At 39.0% G+C, this 24,030-nt stretch overlaps 1 long non-coding RNA gene across 4 annotated transcripts; it reads right to left on the bottom strand.

The window, feature by feature from the left end:
• Positions 1-861: 861 nt before the first annotated feature.
• On the bottom strand, positions 862-24,030 carry LOC145239219 (uncharacterized). Of its 4 annotated transcripts, XR_013862252.1 has the most exons (6): positions 23,869-24,030; positions 23,747-23,802; positions 22,590-22,740; positions 3,491-3,653; positions 3,054-3,123; positions 862-2,252 (listed from the first exon to the last, which is right to left on the bottom strand). It is a non-coding gene; the product is annotated as an uncharacterized LOC145239219 (long non-coding RNA). The 4 variants fall into 4 exon arrangements; XR_013862251.1 differs by lacking the exon at positions 23,747-23,802; XR_013862253.1 differs by lacking the exon at positions 23,747-23,802 and having other exon boundaries at positions 22,609-22,740.

Below are 24,030 nucleotides of genomic sequence, written 5' to 3'. Positions count from 1 at the left end.
TTGGAACCCGTTTCCATATTTAGAGTTAATTCTTTATTGTAGGTGGAAATTAAAAAAAAAATTAAAGAAAGCAAACACCTTTTTTCCCAAAATTAGTTGCTTTACATAGATTTGTCTCCAGTATATCTACATGTAATTTTTGGGGCTAAAAAAGAGGTACGGCGAGTTTTGGGAGATTCAAAATAACAGCAACAGCGTATTTTATGATTTTTCTTCCTCAAATTGATGAAAAAGATTGTTGGCATGTTCGCCGTAAGTCCATCCAAACATATTGCTTTCTTTCACTGGGAGAGCGAAACACTTTGTCATCGACAGGTTGGGAAACTATCAATTTCTGTAATTATAGTTTTTCTGGAACCAAAGCAAAAATCGTTGAATGTTTCTCAAGATGTATGGTGTACCGGTTTGTGGCTCGTTGCCTTTTGTAGGATTTTACAACATTTTTTGTAAAATTATTAAAGCGAACGAAGAATGCTCATTTAAAAAGGTAGGCCTATGTAACTTTAAGTTTGAACCTTGTAGTTAACTTTAGCAGATTTGTAGTCAATCAATTCAAGTCACTACCTTAAATATTCCGTTTACTTGATTTGTGGTTATGAGGCAACTAAGAAATACTTATTAACCACGTCAGTCCTGTTTGACATTTCATAACTTTCAACTCTCTATTTAAGTGGAAATCCAAGTATAGAATGCAATAATTCGTATCTATCCTTCGAACCAAAATACTTTACATCCTGAAGCATATCCCTGACGTTGCTAGTTTTTCGACACAGGGCTTAATAAAGCATAAGACTTAAATCACAACGCTATAAATCGTCGTTAACAGATTGCAGCGGACCAGTTCAAATCGTAAGCAAAACACCCAAAACACATAAAAGTTTATTTGTAAGTTACAAAATCAAAAACGAAACATTACTATTTCCCCCCTTCAATTCGGACACTGTTTGTGCGTGCGTTAAAAGTTGAAACAGCATATCACATTTGGCCACAAGGTGGTGATAGGGAGCGGCGAGATGTCATTTCGCGAGGGTGTTCAGTTGCCTTGGTCGGCGAAATGCTCATGACGCTCTCTGCATTCCATTCTTCACAATTTCACCAAAGCAGAGAAAAACACTTGAAATCAACGGACGAAGTCTCAGTTCGTGGGATTTTCAAGTCTTTAACGAGTAATAGGCATAAAAAATCCAGTAGCCAAGCGGAGTTTGCAAGGAGTACAGCGACAAAGACATTGCGCTAGTTTTATGGAACAGTAAACAGCTCCCCGACGGTTTTGCGGTGCGGCGGCCGCTAACAACGCATTAAGTAACATCCAAGGCAGCTGTTGATAATAACGACAGGCACTTTATAACCACAGAAGAAATGTTTTCAGTGACTTTTCATGTGTCTGGTTCCATACTCACAAGCTTCGTGACGATAGGTAGACGTACTGTGAGCAGCATCAAATGTACTTGCTGTGGCCAGCAGCATAGATTTTCGCTAAAATTGCACCCGCAGTGTTCAAATGTGATTGCTTGTTGCTCAGAGGGGTTATTACAAACAAAAACACACGACAAAGTAAAAATAGGCACCTAAGAGTTTTTGGTCTTTTTGTGATTTGACAGCATTGGTTAGGAAATGGATACGGGAACAGTGTAGGCAGTAGGTCACAGGTATGTAAGTGGAACAAAAATTTTGCTGAAGAAATAGGTCGAAACAGTGGCATAAAACAGTTCTAAGGGGCTATGAGTGTAAAAGGTCATTTTACAGAGAGACAAATGGGCGAAGGAGAAGGTGTAGTACAGTGCACATTAACTAATGAAATTTAGTACTGTCTTAAAAATAACCAATTGCTGTTTTAAAGATGCAACATGACGCACAAAATGCAAATGGAACTTAATATTACAGAAACATAGCAATATGTTCACTGTTGCAGAAATATGTACACTGTGTAGCAGCGCTTTTGTGCAGCAAAAGTTTTTTGAAACATAGCAATATGTTCACCGTTGCAGAAATATGTACACTGTGTAGCAGCGCTTTTGTGCAGCAAAAGTTTTTTGCTAACGTAGCAAATCAGAGTACACAAAAGATTGAAGCTTATAAATTACGCTTTAGCAAAGATTGGGTACCCATGATGTAATGCAACATGTAGCACCATATTGTTCAAGTTATCATCCGGAAATGCTCATAATCTTGAAACGGCTTCAACAGTCGGACCAGAAGTCGCATTCCGAAAAGCTGCATACATGATATAGTTCTGCAACCATTGTGGTGGGCTGTAAAAAATGCGCCCAATTAAGTATTTTTGTACTTTTAAAAATCCTTAAGCTCTCAATCTAAACAAGATTTTTTTGTACATACACCAGGCACATTGGGCACATGAGCTTAAACATGTTGCTTTTTGAATATATTGTGTTTACTGGCGATTGTTTTGTGTGTTTTTAGTGATCTCGGGAGCAAGATTGGGCATTTAATTTGCAACAGTTAGGTGGTGACGGGCCATACCTTTCAATTTCGACGGTAATAAGCTTGCTCTCAAACTTGTTTCGCAATTACACTTCCTATTGGCCTATCTAGCACTTCACAAACCGCGAAGTATTTGTATACGTTAATTTAGTAAATCAAGTGTAAGGTGATGTAAAATGCATAGGATTTTCCTCAACCGAGTAGTGCCCTACTGTTTTCAACTACAAGAACAAAAGAAGGCAATTGTTTGCGCATAATCGTAATGTAATATTGTCAATGATGTAACAAATTTTCGTTAGACGCGTTACAATTGCGTGATGTAAACCCTGTGTGTTATAGTACCAATTAAATTGAATTTTAACTGTTAACTGAAGCTTTCGTGTTGCGGGGTGAACCTATTTGCCCACATGTGCTCAAGAGGCAAGAACGTTTATACAAAATAGCAGTATCATGGGGGGCGATTGTAAACCAGTGCCCTAGAAAGAGGGCGATTTTGCTAAAAAGGTTGAAGACCACTGTAATCAAGCTACGAAATTTTTTTTAATACAACTTAAAAAACAAAATTGCTCTGACATAAAAACTAAACCTATAAAAACTCAAAAACTACATACTTTGAAATTACTGGTGAAAATACACGGCGCTGATATAAGGCTTTTGCACAATCAACCTCGCGTACTTGTCCTGAAAACAAAAATAACACCACTGGGTAAATGACAATTAATTTTAGATTCTCTATATTTTATAACAAAAACATGCCAGTATTACCTTAGACGGAATAAACTAAATATATTGTGGACATTTGTTAGTGTTGCCGCCACTGGCAATTATTGCTGCAGGACTTTTTTTATAAACCACGTGCTAATTCAGTGATTTCAAAGCAGTGTTTTGGGAATCTAGTTGAAGCGACCCAACAAAGGCTTATGACCTTATATACCCCTACCGATCCCTACCTCCGCCAAAACATAACCCCAAAACGCTTTAAGCCAAATTCGTGTTTTTAGCTTGGGTATAGAGTATAGACGATAGTTGAGACTGGTAGTGAAGGTACCTCTGTTTAAATCATTTGCAGTCTGCTGTGGAGCAACACCATCTCCTGTATTTCCTGACCCACGGACAAACTCCCTTCTTAAGGCGTCGTATCGGTTTGGTTCCATTCCAAATTGTCACAACTTTTTATTGCACTTTGCGATAAAATCGGTTCAATGACGTATCTGAAAATCAAATCAAAATATCTTAGCAAACGTGTCAACATTCCGACGACTATTAGCTACAATAGGACCACAAACAACTGACTCCAAAGCTTCAAATTAGATCAAGAACTTAGTAAAATCACCCCTTTCATTAATCTCCTGTTAAATTTACCTACATTTACTGCATAACACAACAAACGAAGGCGAACAGGGTATCAATAACGATATATCCGTTCAGGAACATATTTGGTTTAAGTTCGAGCCTCGTGTGAGAAAATCGATCACTTTTTAAGTCAGCCATTTGAGCGCGGAGGAAATAATGTTGACATGCCACAACTGGAGCTTTGGCGCCCTTCTGAAACCCTAAACCACTGGTGTCAAAAGCAAAAACATCGCTCTGCCAATTTTGTTTCTTCAAAATACTGCCGACGTTTACCATATTTTCTTGTTAACCAGGGATAATTTATCTATTTAAGTTTTATAAACGAATGCAAATCTAATGGGCTTAGCGTTGTACGAAAGTTACGCCAAAAAAGTTTACGGCTGATGCTGCCTACTTTACGGCGGTAACACCCAGGCATTATCAGCTCATTCGAACAGCTTAAGCACGTGTTATCGCTGTATCAGACCAGATCCTTTATTCTTTGGTGGGCTGGAGGTTATAAAATTTGTTCTCGGTGTTGTTTTGTTTTTATCTTCGTTTAAACCAGTGGTTCCCCATTTCCCATTAGATTTAACCATAAGCGAAACCGGCGTTCACTTGTCGCCGGAACAATGAAAACTCTGCTAAAATACATGATTTTCTGCTAAAAATACATGATCAAGTCAACTACAACACCACAACTTGCTTACTGCTAAAATTGCGATGACATTATTCAAAAGAACATTCACAAAAACATGCAACAAGTGCTGCATGGGCTTATCGCTGCCAGCAAAAGACTCCTTAATGATACCCTTTTTGTTTCCGTACGGTTTCGCTATGTAAACGTTTTGGTGGAAAAAAGTCCTTAAAATATAACTTTGGCCCATTTTAGAGGGCTAGTTTCGTAAATATTGGGGCTATAGGGTAAAACACAACTATCGACAGCTTATTATGGCAAAATGAACAAACTGTTCAAATTTCATCCCATTCGGACATTGTTTAAAATTTCACCCATTTTAGGGGGCTAACAGGATAAACACTGGGGCTATCAAGTTAAACAAAACAGATGGCACATCTATATCACAGTTATAACTGTATCTACCATCTGAAAATTTTTATCCAAATCCACCAAAGATTTCAAGGCGAAAGTTCATGGTCAAACTTCACCGAAAAATAAGAAGAAAAAAAAACAGAGTGAAATTTTTTTATCACTGCCAGCAAAAGTATTCGAACACAAAACCCTCCACATTGTATTTTCCGCGGCCCCAAAGTTTGTAGGGCGCTTCCTGTTCGCCTGACAACGCTATGTAATACAGTGTGCCTGCTGCACACGACCAGTTCTAGGCAATGGCTTTTCGTAAACGCAAAGTTTCGTTAGAGTGACCGCGAGGTGGTAGACAATCGATGCACCTGACCGCAGACGATATAACTATGCACGGTTCATAAATCCCTTACAACAATGAATTGCGTTGACAAACTTCACTTTTAAACGTACCGACTTGAAAGCAAACAACTTAAGGTTTACAAAAAGTCAAGCTGCAGTGTAGCACCACGTAAACAATGTATTCATAGCCGAACCAAGGCGGGAAACAATTAACGTCTTGAGCTGCCCACTTATAGCTGTTGTTAAACTTTTGATTTTACTTTCTATTCCACGCGTTAATTCATAAAACACGCGACACATACCGACAGGAACAAAATTAACCGAAACAAATTCTATTCCCACCGATTAGTAGTGGTTAGTGCTTGCGCGGGTAAACACTATACCTGCGTGTGATTTTGTGGACTTCACTATCTACGAAAACGCAGCTCGATTCGTATTTGCGGCACAAACGAACTAACCTAAACCAGTACAACACACCAAACACAGTTGTTCTTATAAAAGAGACCAGCAAAGACACAGTTATTACGACAATTGACAAAGCAAAACCAGAAATAATTTCACACAATTTTAAAGCACCTTTGGTTGATGGGCAATAACTGACGGTGCCCATTTCAAACAAATTTGCCTAAAGTCATTTCTGCACATGAACTCCAGACTATGGGGCCCAAACTTTGATCCGCACCTGACCGTCGTCAATTTTAACTGGCGCAAAACTCGTGTGTTCCAAGCATACGCCGCAACCAAAAGACGAAAAAGGCACGCCACGCATTACGGTCATCACGTGATGACTGCAATGCCGGTAGTGCAGACGTGAAGCCCTCAACTTAACAACAAGTGAAAACAATAAACAGACGCGCGAATTTGGGCTTTTGACTTTGCTCTCATTCTGCGCATTTTAAAACATAATCTTTCTAACTGCACAATTCGTAAACGTCTTTTCGGCCTTATGTATAACACCGAGTTTTGTGATCCGTGATGTCGTCAATGAACTCGCACCTTTTTAGTGAAAAGTTTTATAGTGAAAATACTTTAATTATCATAGCACCTTATAAAAGTAACCGCAAATGTGTACAACACGCACAAAACCACGCTACTCTTGGTCCGGGCACGTTGCTGTTGTTGAATAATAACTGCCGGTTTCTAATTTAAACAAACCTGCCTGAATTCGATTTAGGCATGAAAACACTTTAATTTGTAAAAACAACTGTTAAAGATTGATCTGCCGCTGACAGCAGATAAATTCCACTTGCGCAAAATCGCAGCGTCTTGCCTGGCACGCGTCCTCAAAACAAATGCCACGGTATCAGTTCTGATTCAACGAAAAACGTCTGCACCTGGTCTCCAAATGTTTAATATGTGCGATCGTCGGATGCCAGTGTACACAAAACGCTACGTCATACAGCGCGCCTGGTGCATCCAGCGTTGCAGAACTGGAAAAAAGCTTTGATGGAATTTCAGGAGTTCTTACGTCTTGAAGGAGCTGGAGAGTTTAACCAAGCAACAATGGAAATGGTGAAAAACTAAAACATGCCAACCCACATAAGGTCAGTTTTTAAAAAATCCATAAAACTTAAGTTAGCAACTTGACTTAGTAAAACCTTCCCACTATAAAGTAAAATTTAGGTTGCTAAAGACGACCAGTAAATTTAAAGATGTTATAACAAGTTGTGTACAAAGTCAATTTAAAGACATTAACGACATTTCCATCCAGGCAAGACCCAATACCACATACAACAAACCGATCAGAATTATTGCCACCCGAAAAGGCAACCACCCTTTAAGTTGAATTAAAGTGTGTTATTTAATCAAAGCAGCTTAAGTGTCATGCGAAAAAAAAACATACTTTGTAATTGCCATATGAACGTGCCTCGCAAACGCGTCTGCACAACAATATACAACATTACAAGTGGTATATCACTATGCCCATAACTACTAAATCTTTCTTCATGCAGTTTGCTGTTTATTATCAGGTAAGCTATATCCTTTTTACGCCGCTAGATTAACAACTAGATTAACAAACAAACTAGCGTAATTGCACCTGCATAATCAGAATTAGCTTGATCTGCCCCTGATCGTAGACAATTTATAGTTTCGCCAACCGCCGTCTCTTTTCGACCTAGCGTCCAAACTAAACCCTGCTCGCCGTTCGGGGCGTTCGTACAAAGAGCGACTTGAACGGTTCCCTTTCTGTTTACGCGAACGATGTGACGTTTTATGAGACGCAAACGTCGGCATGGTGAATAAAGGCGTTTCCGCTCATCCGGCATTGTTGCACTATCAATACATGTAAAGATTTGCAATTAATTTCATAGAATCGTGTTTGAATTAGCTTATTTTGGGTCAATACGCACGTTTAGCTGTTGCATGTAAAGAAGTAATCAAACACCAGTATCCATATAACCACCAAAAGTGTTTTTGCAACAAATAAACGTAAATTTGTTGCTAAAGTAATTCGCTGACTTTAGGCTGCTTTTCTCTGTGCAGCTGACTTAAGTGACTGATCACCAACAAAACTTAAGTAATTGCGCCTGTATATATATGCATATTACAGTTTAATCCAAGTGTCATCGAACCAAAGTTTGATGCCAAAAACATCCTAAAAATTACGCACAAAGTTTCTGTCCCACAGCGGTCTGTACATTCATCTCCCAGACCACTAACGGGATCTGGTCTGATACATCGATATTGAAACACGTGCTTTGTTCAGATAAGCTGTTAATGCCTGGTGTGTTACCGCGGTGAAGTAGACATCAGCCGTAAATTTTTTTTGGCGTGACTTCCGTTTCGCTAAGCCTGTTCCAAGAAGCCACACTTTAGCTATCACAATAAGCAAAACCGGCATTTGCTTGTCGCATTTTCATTTGACAATAAAAACTCCGCTAAGTACACGATTAGAAAGTCAATAACGGCGACACAACTTGCAAACTCGGATGACTACAGAACGCCACTGAATAATTATACAAAAAACATGCCGCATGTTACAACCCAAGTGCTGCATGTTACAACCCCATACTAAGTGGCTTATCACTGCCAGCAAAAAAAGTGTACGAGTCACTGTTTTTTTAAAACATGCCAAATTTTCGCAGGTACTCCTACCTTTCTTGTTCACTAAACCAAAAAGCTACATTTGCAGCTACTGCATGTTAAACCTCTCCATTTTATATTTAAGTTTAACCATTTTTCGTGCCTGTTCAGCGCAATTGTTTTGCTATGTTTTCTTTTATCAGGAGATTTTAGGCTAAATGCCAAAACGAAACTAGAAATATCTTCACACAATTTTAAACCACCTTTGGTTGATGGGCAATGACTGTCGGTGTCTAATTCAAACACATTTGCCTGAACTTAATTATATTTCTGCATATGAACAGTTTCCTTCATAAAAACGGGACCTAAACCTTGATCCTCACCCGACCACCGTTGATTTTAACTGGCGCGAAACTCGTGTGTTCCAACGGTACGTCACAACCTAAAGACGAACAAGGCACGCCCACGCGGTCTATGCCAGGGGTCACCAAACTACGGCCCGCGAGGTCATTTCATCCGGCCCTCGACCACATTTTTTGGTTTGCCAAATCGTATTGATAACTTTGTATCATTCAAAAATTAATCTACTTCTTACGAAAAATGTAATAATAGTACCTAGTTTAATAGGATTACAACGCCCAGGATTGATCCAAAGTCAGTTTGTTACGTCACAGACAAGACTACTAGTGTCAATTGTGCGCAAACAAATGCCTTTACTTGTGACGTAACATACAAGCATTGCTTGTAAGAGACGACCTATACAGTTTAACAGTCGCACCACCAGATTTTAAATGGGATTGTAGCAAGACCAAATCTTGGCGCACCTAGAAAAATCGCCTCGCGGGCTAAGTTTTGAAAGGCGGATACATGTAAACTATGTGGCCCGCGCGAATTATTTTTAGACTTATCCGGCCCGCAGTCAAAAAAGTTTGGTGACCCCTGGTCTATGCGGACGTGACGCACATTTGAATGCGGAATTGCGGCTAGAAACAAGCCTTCAACTTAACAACAAGTGAAAACAATATACAGTCGCGCGAAATTGGGGTTTGACTTTTGATTTGCATTTGCTCTATATTTCCAATGTTTTTGTGTAGACGTGATACAAGGCTTAACCACCAACACTCGGCAATGAATCTAGTCCTAGTAGAAAAATCTAGTAATTGCATACAGGAAGTATTAAAACGCCTACATTTTTTTTATAACTGCACACGTGTGTTTTTGGCCCGCTTAATCAGAGCTACACTATTCGTCAGTTTAAACTTTTAGAATAATCATTGATTAGGTATTTTTATCCCAATTGAAACTGTCGTTGACAACTGACAAAGAACATTTACAATTGGGTCTTTTATCAACTTTACTGGCTTTACTGGTGTAATTCTCAGATGTGAGGTGTTTCCTCTATATTTAACGGTACACTTTGAAGCAAATTAAGCTGGCTTAATCCCGTTGACAACAAAAACTTTGTTGGTTCGAAAATTATTTTCGTTTCAAAAAACAAACTTGCTGATTGCTCAAACGCATGCAGGGGTGCTTATTGAACGAGGATGAAAAACAATTCCTAGCAGTTTGGGCTGTTGGCTGTTGGAGGACCTCTGCTAGAAAACTAAACCAAAAAATGCAAAATTTAAGTACAAGGGTAAATTGGGTAATTAAGAGGAAATATCAGGAAAAGAATATGTCAAACCACATAAAAACATTCAACAGTTATTCTCACGATGACAAAAAACTAAGAATAATGGGCCAATTCGGCAGACCATATACATAATGCCTCAAAATCAAACTGCAACTTTTTTTATCTCAAGCAAACATTTAAAAAATACACTCGGTCATTAACGCACAAAGTCAACAATTCGCTAGCACACTCACTGCGGTTTGGTCTGATAGTTTCATACCACTACACGGATTTGGTTTGAAACAGCTGATTTGGCTGGCCCGGAAAGTCAACAAATTTTTGGCACTGTTTTGGCATGTCGGTTTGCGTACATTCCGTACGGAGCTAATGTCCATTCCATTCAGTAACAATCGTACAAATTTTAATGCATTTGTTGTGTTTAACACTGCTCTTTTGATTCACATATCACTGGAATTTTATCATGCCGCTTAATAACTGGCTCGTTGTGAAACCAACCAGTAACAAAACAATTGCTTCCTGCTCACTTCAAAAATACAGATTTCGTTAAATTGGGTTAATAAGCAGGGTGAAAGGTGCAACTTGCTTTCTGATGAATTAACTATAGACCGATAACTATAGACTGCCACCGAATAATTATTTTAAAAAAAATTACAATAATCATGCTGCATATTGAAACCTCATACTGAGTCGCTCATCACTGCCAGAGATTTGGGAATTTTACGTGGTGATATTGTGAACCATCGTAATCAATGAATTTCACCCAGAAGATTAAAAGGGACGCTTTCCTTGGTGTTAATTCAACGTTAAAAATGTCCGTTGAGTACATGCTACATACACTGGCAATCTTCTTGTAAACGACCATCAGCAACTTACCTAACAATTGCGTTGCGATTGTACCCACAATACAACACAATAAACACAGTTGTTATATTGAAAGAGACCAGTAAAAACCAAGTTATTACGACAAATGACAAATCAAAACCAGAAATATCTTCACACAAATTCCAATCACTGATAGTTGATGGGCAATAACTTTCGGTGCCTAATTCAAACAAATCTGCCTGAACTCAATTAGATATCTGCATGTCAACAATTTTATTTGTAAAAACAACTGGCAAAGCTTCTATCCCTTCAGACTGGGCTACAGCTAAAGCCCTGCCTCGACCCGACCGTCGTTAGTTTGTAAGGACGCAAGAAACTCATTTACACACGTACGTCGCGACTTGGAAAAAAGGCACACCCGTGAACACTCACTGGTTGGACATCGACTGGGGACGCAAGAAGGCAAAGAATGGAATATTAGACGTTTTTCGTCTTAATGGAGCTGAGAGTGTAACTTCAAAATAATGCAAGAACTGAAGAGCAACACCTGATCGGATAAAATCCCTAAAACGTAAGTCAGCAACTTAGTTCGTGTAAAATTTATCACTGCCAGCAAAAAAGTCTACGAACACAAAACCATCCACTTTGTATTTCCGCGGGCTTGCTTACACACGTGTGCGCCCCGACAGTTGTTGTATGCCGCTTCCTGTTTTTTCGCCTGACAATGCTATGTCATACAGTGTGCCTGCTGCACACGACCACTCCTTGGCGCGAAGTTTCGTTACTGTACCAATCAGGTCGAAAGACAAAACCGTGGTTCTCAATCGACCGCAGACGATATAACTATGCACCATGGTTCATAAATTCCTTAATCAAACAAAAAGTCAAGCTGCGATGTAGCACCAGGTAAACAATGTATTCATAGACGAATTAATGCGGGAAACAGTTAACGTCTGAGCTGCCCACTTATAGCTGTTGTTAAACTTTGCTTTTTGGGCAACTATACATACCAGGGTTAGGACTCAGCGGTACCGTTTTTTCCTGCTTTTAAATATACCAACTTAATGGCATGCCATAAATACACAAAATCGACGTCCTTGCAAATTTTAATGTGCTACAACGCGCAACTAACAGTTGCAAAATACTTGTAAGGTGCGCTTAACAGGCCGTCAGTCTACAGTTGCGATCAATAGGCACATACAACGAATCATCGGCTACTATTCCTTACGTAGAATCGACAAACACATATCCCCTTAAGTACGACAATGTACCCAACTGATCCAACAACTGAAATCGTAGAATACGTACTTTTTATTATATAACGTACGTTTTATTATGCGCGTTAAGTCAGAAGACATGCGACACATACCGACGGGAACAAAAACAACCGAAAGAACTTCTATTCCCACCGGACGTCTTTGCCTCGCTGTAGTATTGCAGTTTGTGTTTGACTACTAATAGGGGGCGTGGGCAAACACTATACCTGCGTGTAATTTTATGGACTTAACTAACGACGAAATGCAGCTCTAAACAAATGAATTTTGATTCGTACTTGCGGCACAAACGAACTATCCTAAATCGTTAAATATATGTAATAAAGGTCAAGACACGCACCTCATAAAAAACGTGCCAAAACTTAACAGTTACTTCCACCTTTCTTGTTCACTAAATCAAAAGCTATAGGTCAAGCTGGTGCGTGTTTAACCTTTCCATGTTGTATTCTATGTTTAACCATTTTTTGTCTTTGCCCACAGTACAACAGACTAAATGCAGTTGTTCTTATGAAAGAGACCAGTAAAAACACAGTTATTGCGACAAATGACAAAGCGAAATCAAAAATATCTTCACACAATTTTAAAGCATCTTTGGTTGATGGGCAATAACTGACGGTGCCCATTTCAAACAAATTCGCCTAAAGTCATTTCTGCACATAAACTCCAGACTATGGGGCCCAAACCTTGATCCGCACCTGACCGTCGTCAATTTTAACTGGCGCAAAACTCGTGTGTTCCAAGCATACGCCGCAACCAAAAGACGAAAAAGGCACGCCACGCATTACGGTCATCACATGATGACTGCAATGCCGGTAGTGCAGACGTGAAGCCCTCAACTTAACAATTGAAAACAATACACAGACGCGCGAATTTGGGCTTTTGACTTTGCTCTCATTCTGCGCAATTTAAAACATAATCTTTCTAACTGCGCAACTCGTAAACGTCTTTTCGGCCTTATGTATAACACCGAGTTTTGTGACCCATGATCTCTAGCCTAATGACACACACCGAAGACGTTGGGCGCGTGTCGTTAGTTTACCTTTTTTTGGGGATTGGCACCCTAGTACTATCAAACATTTCTTTGTTTGTTTTGTCACTTGCGGCAAATTTGAAACCACCTTGTCTTAATTCGGCCTAATGACCGATTAGGCTAAGAAAACTAGAGTAAATGCGCCTACACATTGAGAAAGGCTACGGTAAATAAACTATGGAACTGACCACCTGCCTGATATTGTCACTCTTTGTTAATTCTTAACATAGGTCACGTAAGCCTGAACAAGCTCTTGAAGCAATTGTAGTTTAGTTTCCATAAGTACTGCAACCTAGGCAACCTGAAAGGGTCTCGTTTACTTTCAACGACATCAACTAAGATTCAAAATAAACATATTTCTTCCCACGCGCATCGATGTCGTCAATAAACTCGCACCTTCTGCGAGCAATTTTTTCGCGTAAAACGAAAAGAGTTCGTTACTACAAGTTTTCCTTTTTTCGCTTCACCAGGGGTGCATGACAAATAACAAACCAAAGGCAAGTTCATTATGTAAGGGGTTTGCAATACCTGTTTAGTCGACGCATATTAAATATTATTATTGATGTTGAAATAATGAAAAAGGACACAATTCTATGCGTTAAAAAAACATTTACTAATTTGGTTGAAAGTTTTATAGTGAAATACTTCAATTATCATAACACCTTGTAAAAGTAACCGCAAATGTGTACAACACGCTCAAAATCTCGCTAATCTCGGTCTGGGCACGTTGTTGGAAAATAAATACCGGTGTATAATTTAAACAAACCTGCCACAAACGCTTTAATTTGTAACAGCTGTTAAAGCTTGATCAATCCTGACCGCAGACACCACCTTCTTTCGCAAAATCGCCGCCTCATTCTGCGGCAGCTTCACAAATTAATTGCCGCTTGCATCCGTTTTGAAACAGAAAAAGGCACGCCCTAAGTTTTTTATGCTTGGTATAGTGGAAGTCTAATCAACGTCACTAACAACGGTACGTCATACAGCGCCTGTTGCACTAATTGATCATGTGTATCCTTTGGCATTGCGGAGCATGGAAAAATTATGAGTCCATTTTTTCTAAAGATACGCCCTTTTCGCTTTTTTAGTTGAGAAAAAAAGTGTTTAAAGTAAAATTTAGGTTGCTAAAAGCGACCATGAATTTCAAGATATTTAAAGTTGTGTGCAAAGTCAATTAAATGAAATAACGATGTATCCATCCAGGCATGCCTTTATTGGGTATGTGATAGTAAAAAGGTGTAATAGACTTTCAAAACAACACGATTCAGTAACTTTGTTGTTTAACTGCCACCCTTACATAGCGGAGCTGGAAAAGCTAAAATAAATTACAAACGTCAACGATTCTTGAGTTACCTATTTTTTCGAGGATAAAATATTTATCAGTTTCGGCCAACAGAAACTTCGGTACATCACTAGTTGTAAGCATAACGTCCAACTCAGCTAATGTAGTGTGCCAAACAAACCTGCCTGAATTGGATTTAGGCATGAAAACACTTTAATTTGTAAAAACAACTGTTAAAGCTTGATCTGCCGCTGACAGCAGATAAATTCCACTTGCGCCAAATCGCAGCGTCTTGCCTGGCACGTGTCCTCAACCTTTTTTTTTTTTTTTTTTTTTTCGTGTCCTCAACCTATCTCACACAGCAAACCCCTTTTCCAAACAGTGCGTACACGCGGCGCGACGAACCCGGCCCGAAAAGCCCAGGATTACGGAAAACCCGGCCTGAAAAGCCCGGATTACGGAAAATCGTCGTTTACGCCAGACACAACCGTCAAAATACTGCCGTCTCGTCCCCTCATCTGGCATTGTTGCACTAGCAAAATATATGCAAAAATTTGTAACTAATTTCATAGAATCGTTTTTGAAACAGCTTGTTTGGAGTCAATACGCACGTTTAAGGGGGTAATCAAACACCAGTAAACAAGACATATGACCACAAAAGGGTGTTTTTGCAACAACTAAACGTACATTTTTTTCCTACACTAATGCTGCTCTTTATATTTAATAGAAAACTTTAGACTACTGTACTACTCAGTGCAGCTGAAGTTAATATTCGGAGCAGAGCCCCCGATAATACAATAACCAGTTACGGCTTTTTGAAAACGGCATGCTCTGCAGAAACAGAATATGTCAGTGGCTTTTATTCCGTGATACGCGTTAAAGAGCATTAAGCAGTCATATTCATAAGCGTATTAATATTTGTGGTTTTAATATTTTTTTGAACGAATGCCATTGATGGTTTCTGAATGCTTACAAAAGTATTGTGTTAAAATTTTTTTGTTCAGCTTTGTTTGGTTCGCGAGATATTGGGGTCGAAAGTGAACCCTTTGCGTGGTTGCTGGCGCCGTATTTTGCTGGTTGCCAGAATCGCGTAGGTGCCTAACTCCAACAAACCTGTATGAACTTGATTTAAACATCTAAACACTTTTATGTGTAAAACATGTTAAAGCGCAAAATCGCCTCCTCGCTCTGCGCTAGCGTCTCAACTATTGAACACATATAATGTAACCCATCCGTTGTGACAAACGCATTAGGTCTCCAATTTGTTATAGTCTGGTCGACGTCACTGAGTAGACAAGCACAGACGAGTGTTGTTGCAGAGCTGGACTAAAGCTAAGATGGAATTTGAGGAGTTTTTAGGACTTGACGGAACTGGAGATTTTAACGAAGAAACAATGGAAATGATGCAAAACTAAGATGTGCCAACCCAGATAAGGTCATTTTTTTGACAATCAAAAAAATAAAATCAGCAACTCAACTCGAAAACTCGAGTAAAATTTTATTAATATGAACTAAACGTGAGATATTTTTAAAAGGTTTTAAAGTTTAAAAGAAATTAGTCGTGCAAAAGCTTGCTTAATCCCGCTTACAACAAAAACTTTATTGGTTGGAAAATCAAAGACTTAATCTCGTTTTAAAGCAAACTTGCTGATTGCTCAAGCGCACGCCGTGCGGTGCTTATTGAACGAAAATAAAAAACTCAAAACAATTCCGAGCAGTTTGAGCACGTAGTTGTTGGCGGAAAACTAAGAATAATGGGCCAATTCGGCATACCATATACGTAATACCTTATAATCAAACTGCATTTTTATTGCATGTAACACAACTTTCTTCTTGTCTGGATTCTTCACCCACAAATTAGCCAAGAAATTAGTTGTGGTACTGTACCAATCAAATCGACATGAACGGCTAACTGAAAGTAACCAAGTTTGGCTTTCTTTATTTGCGCTTTGCTATTCGTCAGTTTAGAGCAGGGATCACCAAACTTTTTTCACAGCGGACCCGATGACTCGCGAGGGCCGCATAGTTTACAAGCCTTAACGTAGTCTTTTCAAACTCGCCCCGCGAGGTATAATTTTTATCGTATTGCTAAGTCTTAGCGGCCAAGAGATCTTTCTACAATACTATTCGAAGTGTGGTGATGCGACTGTAGGCTTTTAAACAGGGGTGTCCAACCTTTTTGGCCAAAGGGCCACATGCGGTTTACGAATGATTGCGCGGGCCACTTGAGTGTTACTGCCAATTTGAAATCTCTGTCTTATAATTTCTTATTAAAATCCTCACACCGAAATTCTAATCTTAGAAATGTGTATTATCCTCGTTTTTATCCTCGTTATAAGAACAATAAACACACCAAGATACAGTTAAGTCAACAAAGTTTTTCCCACACGTCGACATTTCAATGTGCAAGTTTGGCACTGTTTTTCTTAAACAAGTTTGGCAATATTCGGTGAGATGGATGATGGAGAAATGCAGAGCGATTTTTCCATATGGCTTCCATATGGTTGCTTTTTATTTCCTGTTTGGCATAATCTATATCACTGCAGAGTGCGGAAGATGTTTTTCTGCTAAATGCGTTTTGCGCGAGTCTCTGATACCATGCAGATGTATTTCAATGAACCAAGAAACATTAGGCTACTGACTGAATCTTCAAGTACGAGTCAGATTGTGACGTAACAATGTAGAAATTGTGATGCGTAACAACGCGCATTGTGACGCAACAAAAATAGCCTGAACAGTTGTGTATTACTACTTAACAAAGAAATAAGGCAAACAACAATTAAAATGTCATTTTATCGGAATGAAAGTTTGCCATAAATTACGTAGGCGATTAAGTTGTCATTTCAAAAAAATACTACGCGGGCCACATGTGGCCCGCGGGCCACGGGTTGGACGCCCCTGCTTTTAAAGGTCGTCTTATCTTCCGAGCAATGTTCCTATATTACGTCACAAGTGATAAAAGAAGACAATTGTTCGCGAACATTTAAAACTTGTAGTCTTGTCTTCGATGTAACACACTGGTTTAGGATCATTCCTGTACGCTGTAATCCTATGAGACTAGGGAAAATTAATTCGACATGTCGTGGCAGGAAAACTTTCGCCGGAAGTAAATTAAGTTTTGAATGTTGCAAAGTTATATGTACAATTTGGCAAACAAAACTATACGGTCGCGAGATGAAAATACATCGTAGTTTGGGTAGTTTGGTGGCCCAGGGTCGTAGTTTGGTGACCCCAGGTTTAGAGGAAATACTTGTAAGAGTAATTTCATTCCAATTGAATTGGTTTCCGTCTTTGCTTGTTGGTCTCGAATAATAAAAAAATAAATAAAAAAGTATGCTACGTGTGCTGCACAATCAACCTCGAATGGCTAATCACTGCTGGAAAAGGCAACCCATAAAGATTGGGATAGCGCTTGCGTATCAGTCCAATTATTTTCCGTTTTTCGCAATACATTACACAAAAAGCTACGTTTACGTCACTATACAAACCACTGTACCATAACCGTTATGTTCCCAGGGCAAAAAAAGAACGAAAAATAGAGCTAAAGCGAGACATTTTTACACCACTATCCAACACTATACATATCCGAATGGGCCCTCATTTGTATTAAAAATACCAAAATGCTACTCTGCAATCTGCATAAAAATTTTAAACTTTAAACCAATAGTATCAAAATCCACCCAAACGTTTACTCACACTTATATAGGCCTATACAACACACTATAAACACAGGGGCCAGTAAAACCACAGTCGTAGCGTCAAATTATGTCAAAGCAAAAAAATCTGCGCTAAGTTACCGCATTGTCTTGATTGTGCTTGCTAATCAATCTTTTTAATACAACAAGTAAACAACTGATACAAAACACAATTACAAAGTGAAATGCCAACACCAACTATCACCCAAGATGCAAACGTTTTAACAAACCAGGCGGTCGACAGTTTTATCGAATCAACTTTAAAACTTACACTCGATCAAAAACATTCTCCGTTTGCTTTATAAATTCACTAAGAATTGCACCTCTATACGTGTAAGTTCAAGCTGCATGCTACACACAGTTACCACTGATCTGTAATTATATATTGATATCCACCTACGAAACGAGACACCGCTCTTATAATGTAAGATCAGTCCTGACAAAAGTCTGTAACTCCTATGCTATCTTACAACAGTTTGGTGCGTTTTCATAACACTACACATACTGTTGTCCGAATCTGCTGAATTTGGCTTGTAAAAACCGGCAAAGGCGGACCTGAAAAGCATAGTGCTACTTTTGTCCTTAGCACGCTGCCAACTAATGGTGCAATGTGGTACTATGGCTGGATCGTCAAAAGGAAAGGGGCAAGAACTTCTGAATATTAACGGGCGGCATGGGAAAAACGGAGGGTCGTGTGTCATGAAGCAAAGCAATCGATTTCACCGAATGTTTTACTGATCGTTTAATAAGCGGTATGCCGCACTTTAGCTTTCACGACAAGCGAAACGGGCATTTACTTGTTGGTCGCCAGATTAAAGTGAACTTTTGCTTTATGACACGATGAAGATTCAATTACATCCGTGTAACTTGCGTAGAGCTAAAACTCCGACAAAAGACCGCCACTTAAAAACTGTTCATAAATAAGATTCACAAAAAACACCATGCTACATGTGGTGCATGTGGTGCATGTTACAACCTCATTCTGGTCACTGCTATGAACACGAAACACTCGAGATTGTATTCCCCAGGGTTTGCTTTTGCACGTGCACCACGATCGTTATTAAGCGTTTCCTGTTTCTTCATTGCTGCGTAGGAGTACGACAGTAATTAAAAACCTCAATGTGGAAGGGGTGTGGCACAACATTACACCTGTGTGGTGTGTATCTTTGTGGACTTAACTAACGATCTGAAGCGTACTTGTGACATAAACAAACTAACCTAATGCGTTAAAAGATGTGTAATACTAAAAACAAGAACGCTCCGCAAAAAAGCAAAAAAAAACTGGATAAACTGTATTTTAAAATCAAAGATTGGAAACGTTTGAAGCGATGAAACCATTTACACGTTACGCGAAACAACTTGCTGCTTGACAATTGGCGCGAAAATTCCCAATGATTTCTAGCATAAGTCCGATTAAGCTCTTGCAGCAATTGCAGTTTCCGCAAGTAACTTAAACCAGGCGGCCTGGAACGGTTTGTATATTTTCATTACCAGTTAACACCAACGAAGACTTCAAATTGAACGACTTCCTACTACGCGCGTCGTAGCAGTTAATCAACTCGCATCCTAGGCTGCTTGTGGGGAAAAATTCGCGCCTAAATAAGAGTTTGAATTACCATAAACCTGCCTCCTTCCGCACTTCTGGAAGCATTTTTCACAGGGAATAGAGTGCATGTCGCACAATTTTTCAATTTGCTGTAGCGCCAGACAGATTAACTGACAAAAGTACCCAAGCATAAAAATGAATATATTTCATAAATTAGACACACGAAGCGACTATTATTTGAGAGGATTGCAATACCTGTATAGTCACCCCGATTCCATGTTATTGTTAAGGTTAAAAACTGACCTAATATAGAGACACACGCATATGCGTTTAAAAAACATTCACTCTTTGCATGAAAGTTTCATAGTGAAATATTTTGGAAAACTATATACGGATCTGTTCATAAGTTTAATGGTGAAAAACGTTTGAACAATGAAATATTTTGATTATCATAGAGCCTTATCGCAAATTTTTAGAACACGCCGAAATCTCGCTAATCTTGGTATGGGGTCGCTACTGGACAATAACCACCGGTGTCTAACTTAAACAAACCTGCCTGCATTCGATTTAAGCATTAAACACTATCATTTGTAAAAAAATAAAGCTTGATCGGTCCCTGCCCGTAGCCAAATTCTACGTTCTAAAATCGCCGCCTCGTTCTGCGCTATAGCGTCCTCATCTAATGTACCACGCATGCACCCATTGTGACAAAACGAAAAATCGACGTCATTGAGTACACAGACAACGTACCCCTACTAAACGTAAGGTGTTGCAGAACTGTAGAAGGCTATTATAGAATATCAGGAGTTTTTAGGTCTTGGCAGGACTGGAGAGTTTAACGTAGAAACAATGGAGCGGATACAAAAATTAAGATGTGCCAACCCACATAACGTAATTTTTTTGTTAAATTCAAAAATTTAAATCAGCAACCTAACTCGAATAAATCCTTCTCAGTATTATGAGTACCCTTTTCCGAAAAATACGCCTTGTTCTCTTTATCTGCCTAACAATTTGGTCGAAAAAAAAGTGTTTAAAGTAAAATTTGTTGCCAAACATGACTAGTGAAATAATGTTTCAACAATTTGTGTGCAATGTCCATCAAATGACAAAACGACATATCAAATCCAGGCAAGCCATCAATACCACAAACAACAAAACAATCCATATTACTGTCACCCAAAAGGCAACCACCTCTGCAAGTTAAAGTTAAATCAAAGTGTGCCAGAATCAAATCAAAAATTATGCCAAAACACTTTTGCGTACGCTTTACTGTAGTTTTGTTTTGCGCCGTTTCTGTTTCTTCACCATTTTGTTTTTTGCGACCAGGTATCAAGACGCGGGCTCACGCATATCCCCTTAGTCGGGGAGCAAAAGCCCGCGTCTGCCTTTCTATTTTTCTGGCTTTCGCTTTGTCGCACACACTTTGAAACAGTTTCTTCTAATTGGCCAAACTTTAACCAATGAGCGGCCTACTTGTAAATAATCGTGTATTATCGTTTCGTCATTGTATTTATTGTTGTTCCGCAAATTAGTGTTCTTTTTTGACCTCGAGACGTGGGCTCACACATACCCGCCTGGTCGGGTAGCAAAAGCCCGCGCAAACCTTATTTTTTCTTGATGTGTATTATGTTTTCGTCTTTACGATCTTTAGTACTTTTCCCTCCATGTTTTTTCTTGCAGGGCCCAAACATATCCGCCAATCGGCAGGGAGTGAAGGCCCTGACTTTACTTATAGTGTTCTCTATCTTTATTCAACCCTTTGTGGTACTTGTCTAGCTGTAGAAAAACAAACCAACGTTGCGCGAAGAGATAACCAACCTTTTTTCACAGCCAGCAGGATGACATTAAAATTGACATGCGATGGCCACATAGCTTACAAGCCCTGACGCAACGTTGTTCCATTACTGTGATCAGCGAAGTGCTGTTGCGGGGCGAGCAACAGCTTTTTTAGGGTCAGACAGTGCCAAGTTGTATGGAATATTTTATTCAATCTCCTTTACTGGCAACACACACCTATACCACATCAATTACCAAAGGAAATGCATTTGTTCGCGCACAATAACAAAGGCATTGATACTTTTAGTCTTGTCTGTGATTTAAAATTGCCTTTGGACCATTTTTCTGCGTCCTGCGCAACAGGAAAAATTATTCCACTATGTTGTTTTTAATATATATATAACTCATTGAGACTAGTTGGGTGATAACTGACCTAACGTAATGACTCCTACCAATAACGACGGGTCACAATGGCACACTATTTACCCGTTTCTGCCGTGACTTAATGATTGTGCGTCGGCGGGAACTTACTCCTCGACAATCGCGCCAATCTACGCCCAATGCATCGTGAGATGTTGTCAGGATTACGTAGGCATATATATTATCTCTAAACGGCCATCCCCATCTGACCTAACTGCACAAAGTCACTTCAACTAATGCCTAGAGTCACGCAAACCTTATAAACAGGGTTGCCATCGACCGGATTCGAAAATAAGGACAAACGAAAAATTAAATTTTCATACGAAACAAAACAAACGTTGTTGAAAAAATCTTTGCATTTATATAAGCCATGACATATCGCATGCCATATTTTTTGCCATAAACAATCTGTTTCTGCAACTCCTTGTTTGTAAAGAATACTTGGTGCATCTCACAACAGCTCACGTCTAGGTTTACTTTTACTTGTGGCAGGGATTTGACTTGCAATTGTCGAAAATAAGACAAAAAAGGGACGTAAGTTAAAAACAAGGACATTTCTTAGAAATAAGGAAAATAGATGTATCGAAGACATTACCCTTCAAAATAAGGACAAATCTTAGAAATAAGGAGGGTATGGCAACCCTGCGTATACAGTATATGTACCTTATTTATAAAAGGTCCCTAGACGCCAGACAACCTGGGCTATTACCTTGTAGGGATTTTCATAAGAATTTGGACTTTTACCTATCTAAAAAGAGAGATGTGTGGAATTCACATACAGAATATATAAATTGGACTTGTATGTTATGCCTGCCTGTACTGGTTTGACATACTACGCCTTGTGGTTTTAACACTTTTTTCATAATTTAATCAAGCATTCTCAAATAGATTGCTATGTGCTGCAAGTGGTAACTATAGAATGGTAGTACCTTGGTGGAGAGGACTCACATTTTGTGCCAGTTCTGTTTATAGTAACATGGTGGACAGGTATGACAGATCTTCAGTCCTCCATTCTACACACAGTTTTGACACTTGGGACTTCCACTTGCCATGTTGCTTCCAGAGAACATTATGCATTCTCTAAAAGTTGCAATAACAGTATTTGACACAATCTAAAAATCCTGTTTAGAATTAAAGCACACTGTAATGCATGTCTAAGAACATTGTAGAATTATTTACAAAAGTGGTTTTTAACATTTTACGCTTTCACCAACACTGTGGCCTTAAAAGATATATACATACACATACAAATTGAAAGAACAGATTAAATTGTCGGTAACGGTCAGTGGTCACAGTCATTAACATACCATAGCATGCTACCATAGCATAATCATTGTCCAAATTCTATCCAATTTTAATGAGCTAAATCAGTGGTTCTCAAACTGTGGTATGTGCACCACCAGTGGTACGCCTTTTCAGGTGGTACGCAAGTAGTTTTCTGTGATACCTAATTTAAGTCTGATTTAAAATTGCACCCCAACTGAACCAACTGATCAGTCCTGGTTTGGGCGAAACTCGTGTTTTAGACATTCTTCTGAAATTGATAAATATGCTGGCCAGGTCAAAAAATAGGCAAATTTCTTGCTCTATCCATTCAAACAGGGTGTAGGTCAGTGGTATCCAACCTGGGGTTCGCGGACACCCAAGGGGTCCATAGAGGCAAATATGTTTAGTATCATGAACCAACAGAAAAATATTTTTAAATTTCTCAAATGTTTTTACAATCCTGCATAACAGTGCAAACTGTTTATCACACCTTAATTGGGCTAAGAACAACTACTTTTTGTGATTTTTTCCCCCTATTGTGACATCATGACAAACATAGACAATATTATAGGACAAGTGTTGTATTAATTTATGTACATATACCAGAAAATTTATCGATTTCTCATGTTGACCGCTACAATACAGACCTAAATAGAGGACTGTGAAGGTGAATTAAAATGTTTCAACAGCATAACAAGTTATAATGCAAGAAACATGAAAAGACTTGGTAAATTACGATGGGGGTCCACAGACTTTAAATTTATAAAAAGGGTCCGGGACTACAATAAGACTGGGAACCACTGGTTTAGGTAGTACGCACCGATGGAAAAACGTTGTCAGGTGGAGGCGATCTGTATAAGATTGAGAACCACTGAGCTAAATGATAAAAAGGCATAGATTTCAATATTCTTGGTCAGCCAGACAAATTTGATGCAAACAAACCTTTTATGTATGGTTGGTGTAAAACCCTTCTTTCCTTTTTCATTTGAAATGTCCTTTAATCCAAAGTTTTTTCTTGGTATTGGTGGAAGTTTAATTGTCAAGACATTAAGGAACAGCTAACAGACCTATTCAAACTATCTAGTCTAATCTTCTAAAATTAGT

The sequence above is a fragment of the Phallusia mammillata genome, chromosome 7, assembly GCF_965637545.1.
Source record: "Phallusia mammillata chromosome 7, kaPhaMamm4.hap1.1, whole genome shotgun sequence".
Classification (NCBI taxonomy): domain Eukaryota; kingdom Metazoa; phylum Chordata; class Ascidiacea; order Phlebobranchia; family Ascidiidae; genus Phallusia; species Phallusia mammillata.
This window is presented reverse-complemented; position numbering and strand designations above follow the sequence as displayed.